Consider the following 17,327-nt stretch of genomic DNA (forward strand, 5'->3'; position numbering starts at 1 on the left):
CTTTAGTGCTGCTGACCAGCAGCCGCAAGAGCTACATACTTTAATATGTTCAAGCGTCTCTGGCTCGGACATTAAAATACCCATAGCGGAAAGAAGAAAAACCCAGTAGTGGTTGCATGGTTTTTTCAGAACAGTTTGGAATTTTCTTCGAAAAAATTTTGATTTCACATTTCAAAGTCAGGGTTCACTGTGGTCGCTCTGAAGATCGACACAGAGGTTCCATACATTACCACGGTTTCCTCTGGCTAGAAGACGCCCCATCGGCAAAGTTAATGGACAGCAAGAATCAACCGGAACTCAAAGAATTAGGTTACGGTATACGAGCCACTGATGCCAAATGCCATCACTTCGTTGGTAGCATCACAATGTGACGCGACCGACATAGCCAGGAAGCGGGACGGTGACATTGATGTTGTTCTTTTTCGTTCCATTTATCAACAGATTTTGGAACAAAAGTTAGTGGATGGCAAAATTGCTCGACCACCACACACTGTTTCATGGTACCGTGAATATACTGATCCTATCACGGGCGAAGAGGTGGCTAAACCGCTGACTATAGCCGACGATGGACAGGCGATGGCTATATTTCAAGCAGTCCGAAAAAATCATTTGGTACAGACTACTGTAATGCCACTGTCTCCGCATGTTGATGGTATTAAAATTATCTCTGCACTAGTAGTAATGCTTTAATAATTTTTACAAAATTTTTACAAAATTTAGTACAAAATTTTATGATGACCTCCGTGTAATGTAAGTTATTACTATTATTTTATGACTTATATTTTCTGGTTGGGCTTTGCCGAATGCATCGATCGAACTGAGGCAGTTCGATTTTACTTACTAGTATGCTAATTGACGGTGATAATTTTCATATCTGAAAACTTTTCGTATTTAGTCAACAAACTGTCATAGTAAAAAACTTGTGAAGATGTGTAAATATTAAGTGTTGCATTAGAAAATTAAGCCATTTGGAAAGAACAACTAGAGGTATTTCACGAAAGCTGCGAAGGTTCCGGTTAACGCTTGGCAGGTCTGGCTGGATGTAAATCAGCATATCGCTACCGGACTGCTGACTGGACGCGGTTTAAGTAATCGAGGCGATCGGATAATCTTTAGCCTCTTACAGCGGTTGCAACCAATGCACGATGAAGAGTGCTGTCCCACACGAGTTGAACGGTTGGAAAATGCCCTAATATCCGGTAGCATAAATAAAATTACAGCAGTCAAGGTAACTAGATTACTTCAATTTTTTTAGTCATGACTGTTTGATTTTGCAACAGCGGTTTGTCATTTGATAGACACGCAACAAGCCAACTGTGCAGCCTGAACAAATGGTAGCAAATCAGAACGAAAAAGATGCCAAGGTCCCACACCAAACAGGATCGGACGAAGAAGGCAAACCGGAAAAGCAATTCTTGGAGTTACCGGTTGCAGAGGTTCGCATTAGCCGAAATGGCAATAATTTCGGCTATATAAGGCAGATGATCATTAACATAATCATTAAATAAGGTATATTTATGATGATCCGCATTTTGCACCTTACGATTGGATTGTGAAAACTATTTGATGATTTGCAAGCATTAATGTGTGGGCCAAAAAGTTAACGTCGATACTTCCTGACTGTCGTTTAAATTTAAAAATATTTAACCGCTAAATGATAAAAACTTGTACAGGAAAATGGTTACATTGAGTAGACACATATCCATCGCGTTAAGCCGGTACGTACAAATGTTTACGGTATACCATTAGCACGGTCTTGTCAAATATTTACAGAAGAAAAAATCTGTTGACTAGATATGCGTGAAAGAAACCACCCGGCCAACTGAAGCCAAGAAACCACACGGCTGTTTCGTCGTAACGAAACAGCCATTCTAACAGCCATTTCGAAGGTCGGCATGCGAGTCTGACGAGAGTGCTAGTAAGCAATGGATTCGCTGCATCGGTGTTCATTTATCATGTGCTGGCATGCCGGTATAAGTCTATAGAATGTGTTTGTTTGAATGCTTTTAGTTGACTTCCGTTGATGAAGATGCATTGTTGGGTGTTCGATGCAATTTACATATAGCGGACGGTAACAAATCGTCTACTTGGCTATTGCTGAAGTATCCGATGCGGAAGTTCAGCTAGTAATGGTTAAAGTTTATACTTGAAAGGTCCGACGCGGATACTTTAATGAAGTTCACCACCAGCACGGCAAATCCTTGGGAGATTGCTCTGAGTGCACTGCACATTGTCTGGCCAAACGAGGCTGTAAAACGGTACATTCCGAGGGGTAATCTTTTCGGGTTGGCTCCTACGATTACGGAGATGACCGCCGACATTAAGTTTTGGCTACTACAGCAAGAACGTGACCATCATACGGGCAAGAGCGGATTGCTGAAGCCAACAGAGCGGCAGATTGCTAGAGAATTACAACGAATTGTACCGGATGAGCGAAAACTGAATGACCAGCAGCGATACCGTGCTTCATTACCGACTGCCTTAAAAAAGGATCACGTTCCCATTTTTGATGAGCAAGTAGAGTATGAAGCGTTACAAGTGAAATCCCCCACGAAGCGTTATCAGTCGCACCAGACGACGAAGTGATCATGGTGCAGATGACAACAGGTGATGATACAGCAGCGAAACAGGACCGTGTGATATTCCCAGTTAAGCGGAATTCGCATGGGTCTTAAAATCTCGACTGAGGCATTGATCGCACACTTAAACGACGGGAAGAAAACCTTGACCAAATCAGTTGTAATAAAATAGTTGTAATGTACTGTATCTGGATGTTGAATAGCTTCCTGATCTTTGTATAGAAGAACCACACAGTCGGATACCGATCGAGTGGGCCATAAACCGTCCAATAACGGTCCTTCTAAACGTTTCAAGCCTGTTGTGCAGAAGCGGATGGGTTTAGTGTTGTGGAGTAATTTCGCTCCTATTGGATCCTATTTACCGCGGATATTTTGGTATTCGTACCATTTAATTTATTACGCAACAGAAATGTTCCCCCTTTTTTGATCTTTTCGTGCCTGAAATAGAAATAATTTGATACTGTACTCCAGATGATCGTATAATTTATTTAGTTAGTCTAAATTTTGATATAATTATTGTGTTGTTCGTGTTTCATTGTTATTGGTCACTTAGAGATTTGATGTTAATTAGGGATCAGCAGTTTATTGTTTTTTTGTTCTGTATGCTTCTGTCGTTTTCTTGAAAGTTATCTATTTTCCGCGAGCTAATTCTGTGTCGGTTAAAAAATGGACGCATCTTTGTGAGAATATTCCTGTTGTTATTTGCACATTTATTGTTGCAAATAAAAAACATAGTTACCCTAATATAGCCAATAATAATTGGTCACTAAGGCAGTACATTGTTGTTTTTGCCATGGCATAAAAATCGCTGACTATGTAAAGGTTTTTTGCGATCACTCATTAATCGGCTGTCAGACATCACCAAAATATATTGCTTTCAATAATCGTTTCTGAATGACAAATCTTATTGTCATGAAGTTTTACTCAATTGCGGTTATATGACGATGTTAATTAATCTAAACGGACATGCAAGCGGAATTCGATTCGAACACATTGTGGTCATGTGGCAAACTGTGATAATTTTAATTCTGATCCTATAATCTCATTCTGCCAGTCTGGCGAAAATTGTTATCCATTGTCCTCTTTGTAGTTACAACTACCACGGCAGTTTAGCCATCAAAACCATAAAGTTTTTTGTTAGGCGGCCTACCTAAACTGCTTCCAATAAAAGGATACTAACAGTAATTGAGTACAGGGTTTGCTAATAAGAAATAAAAGACTCGAGTCTAAACAGGCATAACTGGTAGGCTAAGGCGGCCTACCAAAAAATATTTATTATAAGTGCTCTAACATCGGGTAGTTTGGTAGTGAAAGCCATTGTTTGTTTTCTTGCCAGTTGCCCTAGAGGGTGGTTACTGATGCATCATCGATCAGTTCACTTTGCACCTGTCTGACGAATGAAACTAAGCCTCGCTATAACTGCATGGGTTACTGGTACCCGGGACCAGTTCCGACGCGGCAGGACGTCCGCGGTATCCCAAAATAAATCTGCGGTAAATAATTATATGTATGTCCAAACCAGTGTTTCCGGTAGGTCGCCTGCTCTACTGGAAATAATTTTAGTAAAAATGTGTTGACTGTACTATTATTTTATTTGATGTCATAAAGTAATACACTGGGCACTCAACTGGTGTTTTCGGTAGGCCACCCACCAGAATTTTCCATTCTTTACATTAATATCTGTCTTTGTAAAAATGTTTGACATTTGACAGTCTGATGAAAATATTTAAATATGGGCTTATGAGTGAAGATTTGGATTATCTATTAATTATTACTGTCACCCGGATGAAGTAGCACTGGTGTTTGGTATGGCATACTGCCGGACCAAAAGTGGCTTGCAACCACTCATTGGCCGGCGACCAGAATTCAATTTCATTAATTTGTATTGTTGCCCCTCTGTGTGTTAACGGCGCGAAGCTGAAGAGCCCACGAAGACACCTCCGCTGTCGATCTCGTGAACAAACTGAACAGTTTGTGCACATGCTGTCTGAATACGTGTCTATGGTTTTACGCGTAATATTTCTCTATTCAGAATTCGGTATTCTTTTTTGTCCTTGTTGGGATGATGAGCTTTAGGTTATGGGCGCGCATGCAGTGGGTTTTGCATATTTCTTACGAAAACTAAGCTATTTCAGATGGAATGCTTGTGTCATGAGTGAGGTGCGATTTGTCAAAAAATGCTGTTTCGTTAACAACAAAACAGACAGACTCACAAACAAATACGATCCAACTTAGTACAGAACAAAAATTCACTTTCCCAGTTTTTCAAGTGACTTTTTGGTTAATAAAATTCCGTGTAACTTCAATAAATTGCCACTTTTGGGTGTGTGGATTGTTACTGTATTTACAAGGATTATACGGCACTCGGCACCATGCGGTAATGAACGTTAAGGCGGTTATGTACTTCGCAACGAACCGATTAATTTTGGCAATTGATTGGGAAAAATCCAGGAGAGGAATTTCGCAGGTAACAATTGAACTATTACTATTCCCCCCCCCCCCATGATAGGGAAAAGCGAAAGGTCACACCGTATTCACCAGTGAAAAGTTCAACCCGGATCCGTTATTCTTCGCTAACGAGAAAGTTAGATCCGCACGCGAGACGCTCAAGCGAAGTAGTAGTACCAGATGCATTTTTTATCCCTGAAATCGCTGAACCGCTTATCACCTCCCAAAGTCAAGAGTTGACGCCACTAGCCATGGATACTGAACAAGATGGTGGTGCTTCCGCGGTATTTGTTTGGTCCAGCGTCAAACCAGGAGACCGTTTTTGCGGAATTCTTGTCAAAATCAACAAACAAGATTAAATAAAAAGTACCATACGTAAGTATGGTAAATTTCATCTGATTCATGAAGTGGTAACATTGCTTTGCATTGCTTAAGTTGCTTAAACTGAAGGAATACTCCCAACGTGTTGCAGTGAAGTTGGCTTTCATTTGTACCCAGTAGCCGGCTTCGATTCGAGAGTGGTCGCTGTTCGCTCAACTAGCTGGCGCATAACGAAACTCATTCAACTGTATCTGCCTTCCATCAGTACGTAGAAAACCTTTGCAAATGACGGTAAATGGTCACGGATGGTGCCCACGATTGCAGTGATACATGGTACTTTATTGGTACATGTATAAACTGTGCTATTAGCATATGCTAAGACAGACGTGATGCACAGTATTCAACGGCATGCTTAAGTACTAGACAACAGTATTGTATTGTATAAGAAAGCACAGTCGCACGCACAGTCAGATGTGTGAAGACATAGATCGGAAACCGGTACATCAGAACTGCTCAAGGGCAATTATACATTAGCGTTACATTATCGTAACATCTCCCTCCTTAGAAAAATGCTGTCCTCAGCTTTTGCGCTTTCGGAAATTGTAGCGTTGAAACGGAGCGTCGTCGATTTCATGGTCGGCAATTTCTTTTTCATGGTCAGGTTGATTGGCAGGTCCGTTATTCAGTCTTTCGTCGATTTCGAAATCAGGTTCCGCTTCCGCATTATTGTTGCTCGCGTAGACAATATTTTCTTCATCGACGTTGTTTTCCTCTCTTTCGTTAAATGGTCGAAGTCGTTCGACGTGGACGATATCCGTTTTCTTTCTTCCATGCCTGTTTTTAATTTCATAATTAACATTATTTACTTGACGAATTACCTCCCATGGTCCATGCCATTTCCGTAATAATTTTGTAGTTAATTTTCCATTTTCTTTGGCAGTCGTCGGCTGATGATCTTCATTATGTAACTTCGGTGGTGTCCGTAGTAGAACAAGATCGCCGGGGGAATAAACTGTTCATTCTCGTTTCTCGTTATGTCGCGGTGCAGTTTTATCGTGCGCCGTATTCACAGGAAGTTTTGCGAGTTCTTGCGCTGCTGTTATCCAAGTATGCACCTGCTTGACGTAATTATTAACATTATCCACCACATCAAAACCATCAAACTGTAGTTGCATATCGAGTGGAAAAACGGGTTGTCGACCACATATCAATTCAAACGGAGAAAATTTCGTCGTTTCGTTTTTAACGGTATTTATATACCATATAATTGCCGGTATGAATTTATCCCAATCACGGTGATTGTTAGACACATAATGAGATATCGCTATACTGATCGTGCGATTCATTCGTTCTGTCAGTCCGTTGCACTGCGGATGATATGCGGTGGTAGTTGCATGTTCAGTGCCAAAATATTTTAATAAATTATCAATTAGCGAATTAATAAAACGTTTCCCCTTGTCTGAAAAAATCCCTTGCGGTGTACCGTGCCGGTAAATTATTTGTTCAACGAGAAAATGTGCAGCGTTGGCAGCCGTTGCATTTCTTGCCGGTCTCGCTTCTACCCACTTGGTCAGGTGATCAATCGCCACCACGAGGTACATATTTCCTTTTGAACTTCTTGTAAACGGACCTAGATAATCAATTCCTACCGTATGGAATGGTCCGAATACCGGAATTGGTTGCAAGTAGCCTGGTGGGCGATGATTTGGCGATTTCGCAATCTGGCATGATTGACAGGAAGTCACGTAATTGAATACATCACGTATGCAGTTTTGCCAGTAGTATTTCTAGTGGATTTTCTCGTATGTCCGAGAAGTGCCGAAATGTCCAGAGTTGTCATGTGCATTTTCAAGGATTGTCCGTTTCATGCTTTTGGGAATTACCATCAGGAAATTCATCTGATTATCACGGTAAACAATACGATACAGCACATTACCTCGTATGCAGAAATGGATTCTCTTCTGTCTGTAATCGTTCGTAGTGGTATCGCCGGTCAGGGTAACAATTATTTTGGCACAGTACTCGTCTTCAATTTGCATCTGGGAAATGTCATATGTCTTGAGGAAAAATAGCGGGGCGGTTAATTGATGTTCTTTCGGCACATTGTTAGCGTCAAACGGAAAGCGCGATAAGCAATCTGCCATGTTATTGGCTTTACCTGGTCGGTAACCGATTTTAAAATTATATGGACGTAAGCGTAACACCCATCTTGCTAGTCTACCAGTTGGATTTTTACTCTTAATTAATCCACAGAGGGCGTTGTGATCAGTAATGATCTGAAACGTTTTTCCGGGATTTCCGACGTAACTGTAAAAATGTTCGACACCGAAGACGACAGCGGCAAGCTCCTGTTCCGTGACAGAGTAGTTTTTCTCGCTTGGCGATAGGCTTCGCGAAGCATAGGCCAATGGTTTAACGTTTCCGTTTTCATCCACTTGGCTAAGGACTGCTCCAAGGCCGAGCATTGACGCGTCAGTTTCCAGAATTAATTCTTTATTTTGGTCGAAGTGGACGAGTTGCGGCTGGTTGGTTAACTGTGATTTGAGTGTCTCGAAAGCAGTTTGTTGTTCCTCCCCCCAATTAAAGGGCTGATCTTTTTGTGTCAATTTGTTAAGCGGGTTTGCAATCAGGGAGAAATGTTTTACGAACTTACGGTAGTGATTTGCTGCTCCCATGAATGAACGTAGACTGGTCAGGTCAGTCGGACGAGGAATTTTCTGGATTGCAAGGACTTTCGCCTTGTCGGGTTGAATTCCCTCTTGAGTCACGGTATGTTCTAGGAAGTTCAGTGTAGTGCATCCAAAGAAGCATTTGGACGGTTTTAGCATTAAATTTGCGTGTTGAAACCGGATTAGGACATCTTCCATGTGCCGTAAATGTTCGTCAAACGTAGGGCTGTAGACCTGAACATCGTCTAAATACACGATTACGTATTTAAATTTTATGTCGCCGAGGACACTGTCCATTAAGCGGCAAAACGTGGCGGGCGCTTTGCAGAGCCCGAACGGCATGACTTCAAAACGGTATAGACCGTCTGGAGTCAGAAATGCCGTTTTGTCTTTGGAACCTTCTGCCACAGCTACCTGAAGATAGCCTGATAACAAATCCAAACCTGTGAACCATTTCGCTCCTTGAAGGACATCGAGGCAGTCGTCTATCCTGGGTAACGGATAGGAATCTTTTTTAGTAATTTCGTTGATCGGTCTGTAGTCGATACAGAGACGGAGGTCTTGGGGCTTTTTGGGAACGAGGACAATATTGCATGCCCAATCGGAATTGCAGGGAGAAATAATTCCTTCTTCCAACCATTCTTTAATTTGCTTGTTTATGAAATCTCTTTGCCAGGGGGCGTGTCGACGTAACTGTTCTCGAATCGGAGGGTGCGTACCAGTGTCAATGCTGTGCTCGATTTTATTTGTACGACCAACTTTCTTGGTTTGCGACGGAAATAATATGCGATATTTGTAAAGTAATTTCGTCTTGGCGTTCTGCTGTTCGGGATTCATTTGACCGAAATTGAATTGTTTTGCGAACTCTTGAATCGGAATTTCTGTTCCTGGGTTTTTCGAAGCTTTGATTAACAAGTCTGTCGGGCTTAATAATTTAATTGATTTGTTTTCTTTCTGGTCCGGACGGGTTCCACTTGCGCAATCAGGGGGCGGCGAGAAAAGTTTTGTGGAAACATTAGAACCTGGGGCCGCGGGCACAGTAGGACATGCTGCAGACATGGTATTCCTCTGGCTAATTTCGAAATCTTAACAAACGACTTCAGATCCAGAACATGTATTGTTGATGTTAGGTTGCGCGCATTTTACATGCTCTATCTCTGTAGTAATCTGCTTAGACTCGTTGATGACAGTGTATGACGTCGAAAGACAAACACAGTCAACTTTGAGTGAATCCCAGGTTTTAGGATTAATTAGCAATTTCCTTGCGAAGCTGACCAGGAAAGGGGAATTATTTAAATAATCATTTCCCACTAAAATTTGAAATGGAAAATCCTTCACGATTCCAAAAGTGACGTTGGCTGAGTAACCAAGAATTCTGAGTTCTAGCTGACATGCCTTCGCCACACGAACAATGTTGTTCGTAACTGTGGCTAATGATGGGCCCTTCCATGAAAAATTATGTAAATTATGCTTGAGGGCAAAATCTTCGTTAATGAGCGATACACCAAAACCGGTGTCTAAAATTGCAGTGATGGGCTCGTTAAAAATATATAATATGAATAATAAAGCGCCTGTCGCGAAACTGCATAATGGAATTAGCGATGCAGTGCCGTCAACACACGAGCCTTGGAAGTTGCGGCTGTCAGTTTAAATCATTCTGCGAAAACTCAGTGATTTGAGCTCCCTCAACGGCCATTGCCGGTTGAATTGCACGTTGTGCCATACGTTTGCGACAATCTTCGTACCTGTGCCCGATAATCTTGCAAAAATTGCAGAATTTACGTCTACCATTCCTTTTGCCGTAAAAACGATTATTTCCTCTTCCGCTGTATCCTCTCCCACGCTGATTATTGTTGCGGTTATTGTAATTGTTGCGGTAACCATTGCCATTATTCATTAGCTGCGAAAACTGTCGTTCCATTGCGGCCATCCGTTCCTCAATGCGTGACTCACTTTTTCCTTCAACTGTATTAGTAAACAGTGCAGCGACAACCGGATTTTTAATATACTGCGCTACCTCCTTCCGGGCACTTTCCGCTTCATATTTCTTTTCTCGAGCGACAGTCTTAAGAGGACCAAGAAACTCTGTTGGAGTTTTAGGCATTTCTTTTACAAATCCTGTTTTTAAACTTGCCGGAAGTCCGTCAAACAATTTATTAACTACCACTCTTTCGCTAGGCTTATCCGTAATTGAATTTAAATAACGCATTACGTTCGAGTAATACGCGTTCGGATTACCTGCATACGTTAGCGACCGTTTACTATCTTTCGCTAAGTCGTAGTCGCAAATTTGTTTTGCAAATGCTTCCCTGAGGGCCTTACGCATTAATTCCCACGTATTATTTGTCACTGGAATTGTGTGATAGATGCGCAACGCAGTACCATTAAAACAACGATACAGGTTGTCTAAAGCATCGTTATCAGTCCAGTCATGTCGAAGAGCACACATCTCAAATTTTTGGAGCCAGTCCTCAAAGTCTTCATCTTCCTCATTGGCAAACTGAGGCAAATCTTTTGCTGGGACTTTCTTTCTGTTCACAACAGACATCTGCTGAATAACATCAGACGTCTTGCTGGCATTGTCAACGAGCTTCTGAAGTTCATAATTCTTTGTGGTAAGCTGCGCGACAGTTCGTTGCAATTCGAAAATTGCATTAGCATGCGAGCCAAGGGCCTGATCGGTTCCGTTGCCCATTGTTGCTAATCGCTGGAGAAGACTGTTGAAGAAAGTTGTTTTTGCCGGTGAGATGCGTTTGGCAGGCGGGGGCGCTTCCGGTGGCGTAGGGATGCGAGGCGTATGGAGAGTCGCTTCTTTAATGATGTCACCGAGCGCTGACAGTGCCTGAGGTGACACACGTCTTATGGTGACAGGGGAAGGGTTGCTACTTTCTGGGGACTTAGGGGTGTCGTCTGCTGGGGCTACTACTGCCTGATTACCAGCGTCCGTAATATTCTCCGCGAAATGTAGTTTACGATTTACTCTCAGCGCTTTCTGCAGATTTGCGTACTGTTGCTCACCAGTAAGGTTGGGAAGGTGCTGACGGGACCGTGTTGTGGGACCAGGGTCGGAGACAGGGGATTCAGGAACGGGGATTGCGTCGGGATCGAGGTGAGGGTGTATATGTTGGGCGGGCGAAGTTTCAACAATCGTACGGTCGGCGTTCTTCCTTTTGGTCGGGTTGTACGAAAACATTGGCGTCTATCATACTGGTAGTGGACTTACCAAAAAGGTCATGGCTTAGGGATCCGGGTGTTAAAGGGATGCGAGTCCGTGTTATACAGATAGAATGTATAACGAGCCACTGGAGCCACCAAAATGACACATGGTACTTTATTGGTACATGTATAAACCGTGCTATTAGCGTATGCTAAGACAGACGTGATGCACAGTATTCAATGGCATGCTTAAGTACTAGACAGCAGTATTGTATTGTATGAGAACGCAGAGTCGCTCGCACAGTCAGATGTGTGAAGACATAGATCGGAAACCGGTACTTCAGAATTGCTCAAGGGCAATTATACATTAACGATATATTATCGTAACAGCAGTAAGGCGGCAACGGAGGTGATAATTTTGACATCGTTGCCGGACAGTACAATATTCAAAGTACTGATCATAAAACTTCGGCCACATTCTCTTTAGCTAAACCATTTTTTCATTGCTGCGTAGTTGAGGCCCATCAATCGCTTCCAGGAGTGCGCTTTTCAGAGGGAGTTTGCAACGGATTTTTTAGCAACAATCTCTTTCCAAGGAACCGGAAGGTATTTTAGGCTCCCGAGGGTATCGAAAATTGAAATTTTCCGCAAAACTGGCGTCCGGTCTTTTCGGATGCTGTTATACGAAACCTTCTCTCTGGGGTCACTATTCCACTCCAGCGTGAAAAATACGCACGATTCGTTTTAAGAATTATTGGAATTTCTTGAGAAGGGAAAAAGGCTGCTAAAACCGGTTTTCTGCCCAAAAATTATGAGAGCATTTTGGTGAAGCTGCTAGAATACAGTCGGTCCGGTCCAACCGTCCAGATCTTCTGTAAAATGATCTCCTGGTTCGGCGCCTAACTGAACAGATACCGCGAAAGCACCATCATCTTGGTCAATATCTGCGACTACTGGCATCGACTCTTGTTCGGCAGTGGTAAGCGGTCCAACGATCACAGGGATAAAGACTGCATCTGATACTACTTCTTCGTTTTTGTTGGCAGTTTAAGCCACTAAGCCGTCTGGATCTCAAACGTCCCAATCCATGCCACCCTTTGGAGATTGGCATTTATTTCGTCAGGAATCGCAGCCGTGTGGTAGTGCTTGTAAATCAACGATTTATAAGTATTTATTCTACGGTATATCTAGCGCACTGAACCGCATAAACAAAATTAGCAATACTAGACCGAATTCTTTTCTTGCATTTTCCTGAAAAACCCCAGTTTTTTTCTCGGTGTATCGATCTACCCCATGAATATGTTGCTCAAAATAGGAAACGGTTTCCACCGTTCAACAATCTTCTAAGGCTCAACCGTCACGGCTTCTTTATTTGGTTGCAAGCACTTTCACCCGAATGCTTTTCCTGCACGTTTGCGCTCTCCCTTCCAAGGCATTCTCCAGTCTCGTAACCAGGTGTCCAATCCAACCACATTCCTCGTACAGTCCAGTTTGACAAAGCACAACAAACGCGTCCACATGGACCACATCAAACATCGCGCGCGCTGCTTCGTGCGAGTTGCCACAGCTCCCGCAACAATATCCTGCGAGTAAAATCCAAACCATACAGGCAGAATCCACCTTTATTGTAAGCTAGACGATCGAATCCCAACTGCCCAGCTTCTTCATTTTGTCTTTCCAAAGTGTCCAATAAGCCTTCATATCCTTGAATTGAACCAACTTTTTCCATATTATAACCTTGCGTAGGAAAAAGTTGACCATCCACTTCAGCGTATGCATTACTCAAAATAAACTTGTGGAAGTTATACGTACTGAGTGCGCTTTTGATGCACTTGTATCTTTCACCTTACACGACTTCTAAATACGGGCATTAATCTGACTCGATGGACAGTAAACGATGTAGCTTCCTCTTACGAATAAGTTGATATGAGGTCCGGATCCAACGCGAATGAAGCCATCTTGCGAAGCAAAACGCGTTCTTCAGTGTTACACGCCTTGTTTGCTAAGCTTGATGTGTCAGGGTCGACAGTGAGGTACCTGTCAACCTGTTTCTGTTGAAAGGCGTTGTTTTTCCAACGTGCCGCGGGTCAAAAAACTGACTTAAAAGTTTATCCATAATGCCGAGTGTGCTCGTGTCAAGATGAGGTATAAATTTGTTATTGTCCATGAAATTAGGTACCGCTTGAGCGCAACTGCAACATCAGAAACCTAAGACGGCATCATTCCTTTCGGAAAATTCGATAACTTTCGAAACAAACACTTGTGGCTGAACTTTGCAACATTCTAGTCGCAAATATAACCAGCAAATGAATGCCACATGTTGAGCGATTCATTGCGGGCTAATGCCTCATAAACGAATCCGTCTGGGATCGGTTGCTTGAAGGTCGCTGCTTATGTTTGAGATCCCACAGAAGTCCGTGTATGGGCGGTCCAGCGTGCTAGCACTCCGTGGCGTACCCATGGCCACGGAAAGGTGATATCGAACCCTTGGCCCCTGGTCCCTTTAGGAGCAGGACGATGTGCTCGTGCTCACTACGTGGCATATGCATGGCCACGGAGAGCTTGTTGAATTTCGTAATACGGAAAAGGAGAATATATATAGAGAATATACAAACAATTGTGAAGGAAGGTTGGCAGTGTTCGTTCGGCCTTGGCAAAGCTACGTAATTCTATACATCCGAGCCCATTCTTTTCCGAGTTTCGCTACAGCTAAGGCGCCACCCTCCGGATGAACTACACGCACAGAATACGGTGGGATTTGCCACTTTATAGAGGCCATTTATACCTTCCAGACCCGAAAATGTGTGATTGCGGTGATCATGATTGCAAATTTCATGATTGGCTTCTGCGTAACATTGATTTTAAAAGTTGAAAACCGAGAAATTTTGACTCGCCTTCTATGACTTTTGCGATGACAGAATTCAGGAAAGCCATAATTGCGTGTTCTGAAATGTGACAAGTATTGTGCTCTTGGCAAACGACGCTGTGTCCACAGAGAGATTTGTGCTTCCCATCATCCGGTTCAACCTCAACTGCACCAAAAACGTGACGAATTTCACCATGGTTAAACACAACCATTTCCAGCCTCAAACGGGAGACCATCCATGGCCACCTTGGAAGGAAAGCTTTGCGATTGTAGGGTTTCTCATTACAGACGGTATACGCCCGGTGTGTGGTACATGGATCGATAGCACGCCGGGAATGCATGGTCCCAGCGTGCGCAGTGCAGTGACCCGGACCAATCGGGTTCTCATTTACGTTCCTGGCAAACCCGATTACCGAAGTGATGCGTGCATACCAGATAAAAAGTTCAAACCTACTGCTTTAATCAGCCATTTAGAAGCAGAGCATTAGGAGAGGCACCCTGATACACAGTGGCGAAACACATGTGACAGACCGCATCATGGTAGTCGAAATGGGTGAGGAATACACTCTCGATCAGATCAAAGGGTAGCGGCGTGCCGGAGTCTACAAAGAAGAAGTTGAAAGACTCGTAGACTCGCTAGTGCTGAAAGAGAGTTCTGAGGATATGGCACAGAGAACTCTTTCTTTTTCTCCCGAAAAAGATTTCGCTCCGCTCGGACCGGTTGTCCCGCCGGCCGAAATCGATGCTCTGAGGCTAGTAAACATTGGTGAAGACCTGGCACGTTTGTAAGCCATGGTTGGGCCTAGCGGTAAGGAAAAAGCCAAAAAGCGCAGGAAGCCAGCAGCGCCTGCTGAAACTAGTAAAGCGCGGAAAAAGAGAGAATACGCGAATACCAGAACTTGTTCAACAAGGAAGATAGGAAAGCACTAGTGGACAGAATAATGACGGGTACGAATGAAACTTCAGTTAAAAGTTAAACTACGAGTGGAACAAATTACTGCCTTCTTTAAACAGCATGTTGGTAGTGCTCGGTGCAGGATCCTATTGAGCCAGAACTGGTTGAGCGTAGTCGTGAGACAGACTCGATTGTTGATGAAGACTGGTCGCGGGCAAGAAGCACTCCCGGTGACAGAAAGATAATCATGGTAAGGAGTACTGTTGAGCTCATTATTCAGAGAGAAGTTGAGAACGCATTAAAGAGCTTACGTGATTCTGCGGCGGATCCAGACAGATTGCTTAAAAAGCATCTGCTGAAAATTGGAGCACAGACTCTCGCCGAGACGTTATCTGCTTGGTTCGTTCCGAAACGGATACCGAAAGCTCTTAAACTATCGCGAACCGTCACGATACCAACGGGTACGGAATGGATGACGATTGCAAGAACTGGCGCCCGATTACTATCAGTTCCATTCTTCTAAGACTCTACACGAGTATTATCAAGTCTCGACTAGCTCCGATGTTGAATATACACCCGAGGCAGGCAGGATTCAGGGCTGGTAGATCTACGATGGATGATATACTCATCGTAACGGCGAACATTTTTGAAGCCCGGAAGACTCAGACCAACCTCTTAGCAAATTTCTTCGATATTTCGAAGGCATTCGATACAGTTAGCCATGAATCCCTGTTGAGAGCATTGTATAGAAAAGGTATCCTCACTCACATAATCCAAACAGTAAGGATTTATGAAGGCTGCAGTACTATTGTACAATGCAGCGACATCGTAACCCCGCGATTCAGGTGCACAGAGGAGTTAAGCTGGGTGATCCAGATTCGATAGATTTCGATAGATTTATTTAACCTGGTGGTGGACGAGTCAGTAGAACAGTCAAACCAGGGCGCATCTGTAGAACGTCCCAAAGCTCTTGCTTATGCGGATTATCTCAGCTTTTTGGCGAGTAGTCAGGTGGAGCTAAACCGACTAATGGGGGAATGTGTGACTTTTCTAAAGCTCGTTGGAGGACCGCAAACATTAAAAAGTGCGTCGGCTTCCACATTCAAAAACTGGGGAAAGTAAAGAAGTGGATTGTCGAGACGCAGATAGTGCTCAAAATTGACGGAGAAAAACTGCGATTGCTAGGATCTAAAGAGGTCGAAAGGTATCTGGGAGTTGACATTGGTCCGGACATGGGCCCTTTCCGAGACACTAATGGATCCTTCACCGAACAGTTGGCGTGACTAAAATGCGCGGCTTTGAAACCGCAACAAAAAATTCTTCTATTGAGGAAGCATCTGATCCCATCGTGGTTGCATAAACTACTCACCGTATCGTACATGCGGCGGAATTGCACCGGCTAGACAGAGAGCTACGGGTACGAGGACACAATAAGTATACGTGATAGACCAAAAATCCAGCGAGAATATATGATAACCAGTCACGTGTTGTGCAGCACACACAGCCACCAAGGGTTGGCGGTCCAAGTACTGCGTAGTAAACAGCTCGTCTTCATAGACGCGTATGCTGACTTTCAGCTCTCATTCCTTGCGTGCTATGGAACGAAGCAATTTGACCAATGTAGCAAAAAATGCAGAAAAAATCTACAAGATTTTTGATACCAAACTAGTTGCAGTTTATAGCGATTAAAACAATAGATAGCGTTTTTGAGTTTCTCGTAGACATAGCATAGGATACTGTGTGGGGAACCCTTGACCCTGGACTCTATGCTAAGTCTACGAGAAAATGAAAATAGCTGTAACCTGTTTGAATCAGCGTATCTTCTCACTTATTTGGTATCAAAAATCGTGTTATTTTTTCTGCGTCTTCTGATATATTGGTTGAATAGTCACGTTCCAGAGTGCACGAGAAATCAGCGTTGAAAGTTTGCATGATTTTCAGTCAGTCATTTTTTATGTGCTTACAAGCAACTGCAAGCCTGGGTGGTTGCCCGCGTTGCATGAGCCTGCATGGTTATCACTTATTCTCGCTTAATTTTTTGTCTATCACGTATACTTAGTGTGTCCTCGTACATGTGAAAAATATTTTACATATATTTCACTTTTATCACACGATCTTACGAGTCACTTCCTGTACATGAAAATCAAGGAAGGTGGGCTGGGCTTGCAATGTTTAGCCAAAGAAGTTACACTGGCTAAAATGGGTCGCTTACTGAAATTCAGACGAAGCGAAGATCTTGCCCTCCGATGGGCTGCACTTCAGCCCTCATGGGACGCGGAGTTTACGAGAGTTAAGAAAAGTCTTTGGATAGAAATTCTTGATGACACCGGTACGTGGAAAGTGAAACTAATTCGCGAAGGTAAAACGGAAAGCATGCTTAAAACGAGAAACGA

Source organism: Paramacrobiotus metropolitanus, unplaced genomic scaffold (genome assembly GCF_019649055.1).
Source record: "Paramacrobiotus metropolitanus isolate TYO unplaced genomic scaffold, Prichtersi_v1.0 Parri_scaffold0000090, whole genome shotgun sequence".
NCBI lineage: Eukaryota > Metazoa > Tardigrada > Eutardigrada > Parachela > Macrobiotidae > Paramacrobiotus > Paramacrobiotus metropolitanus.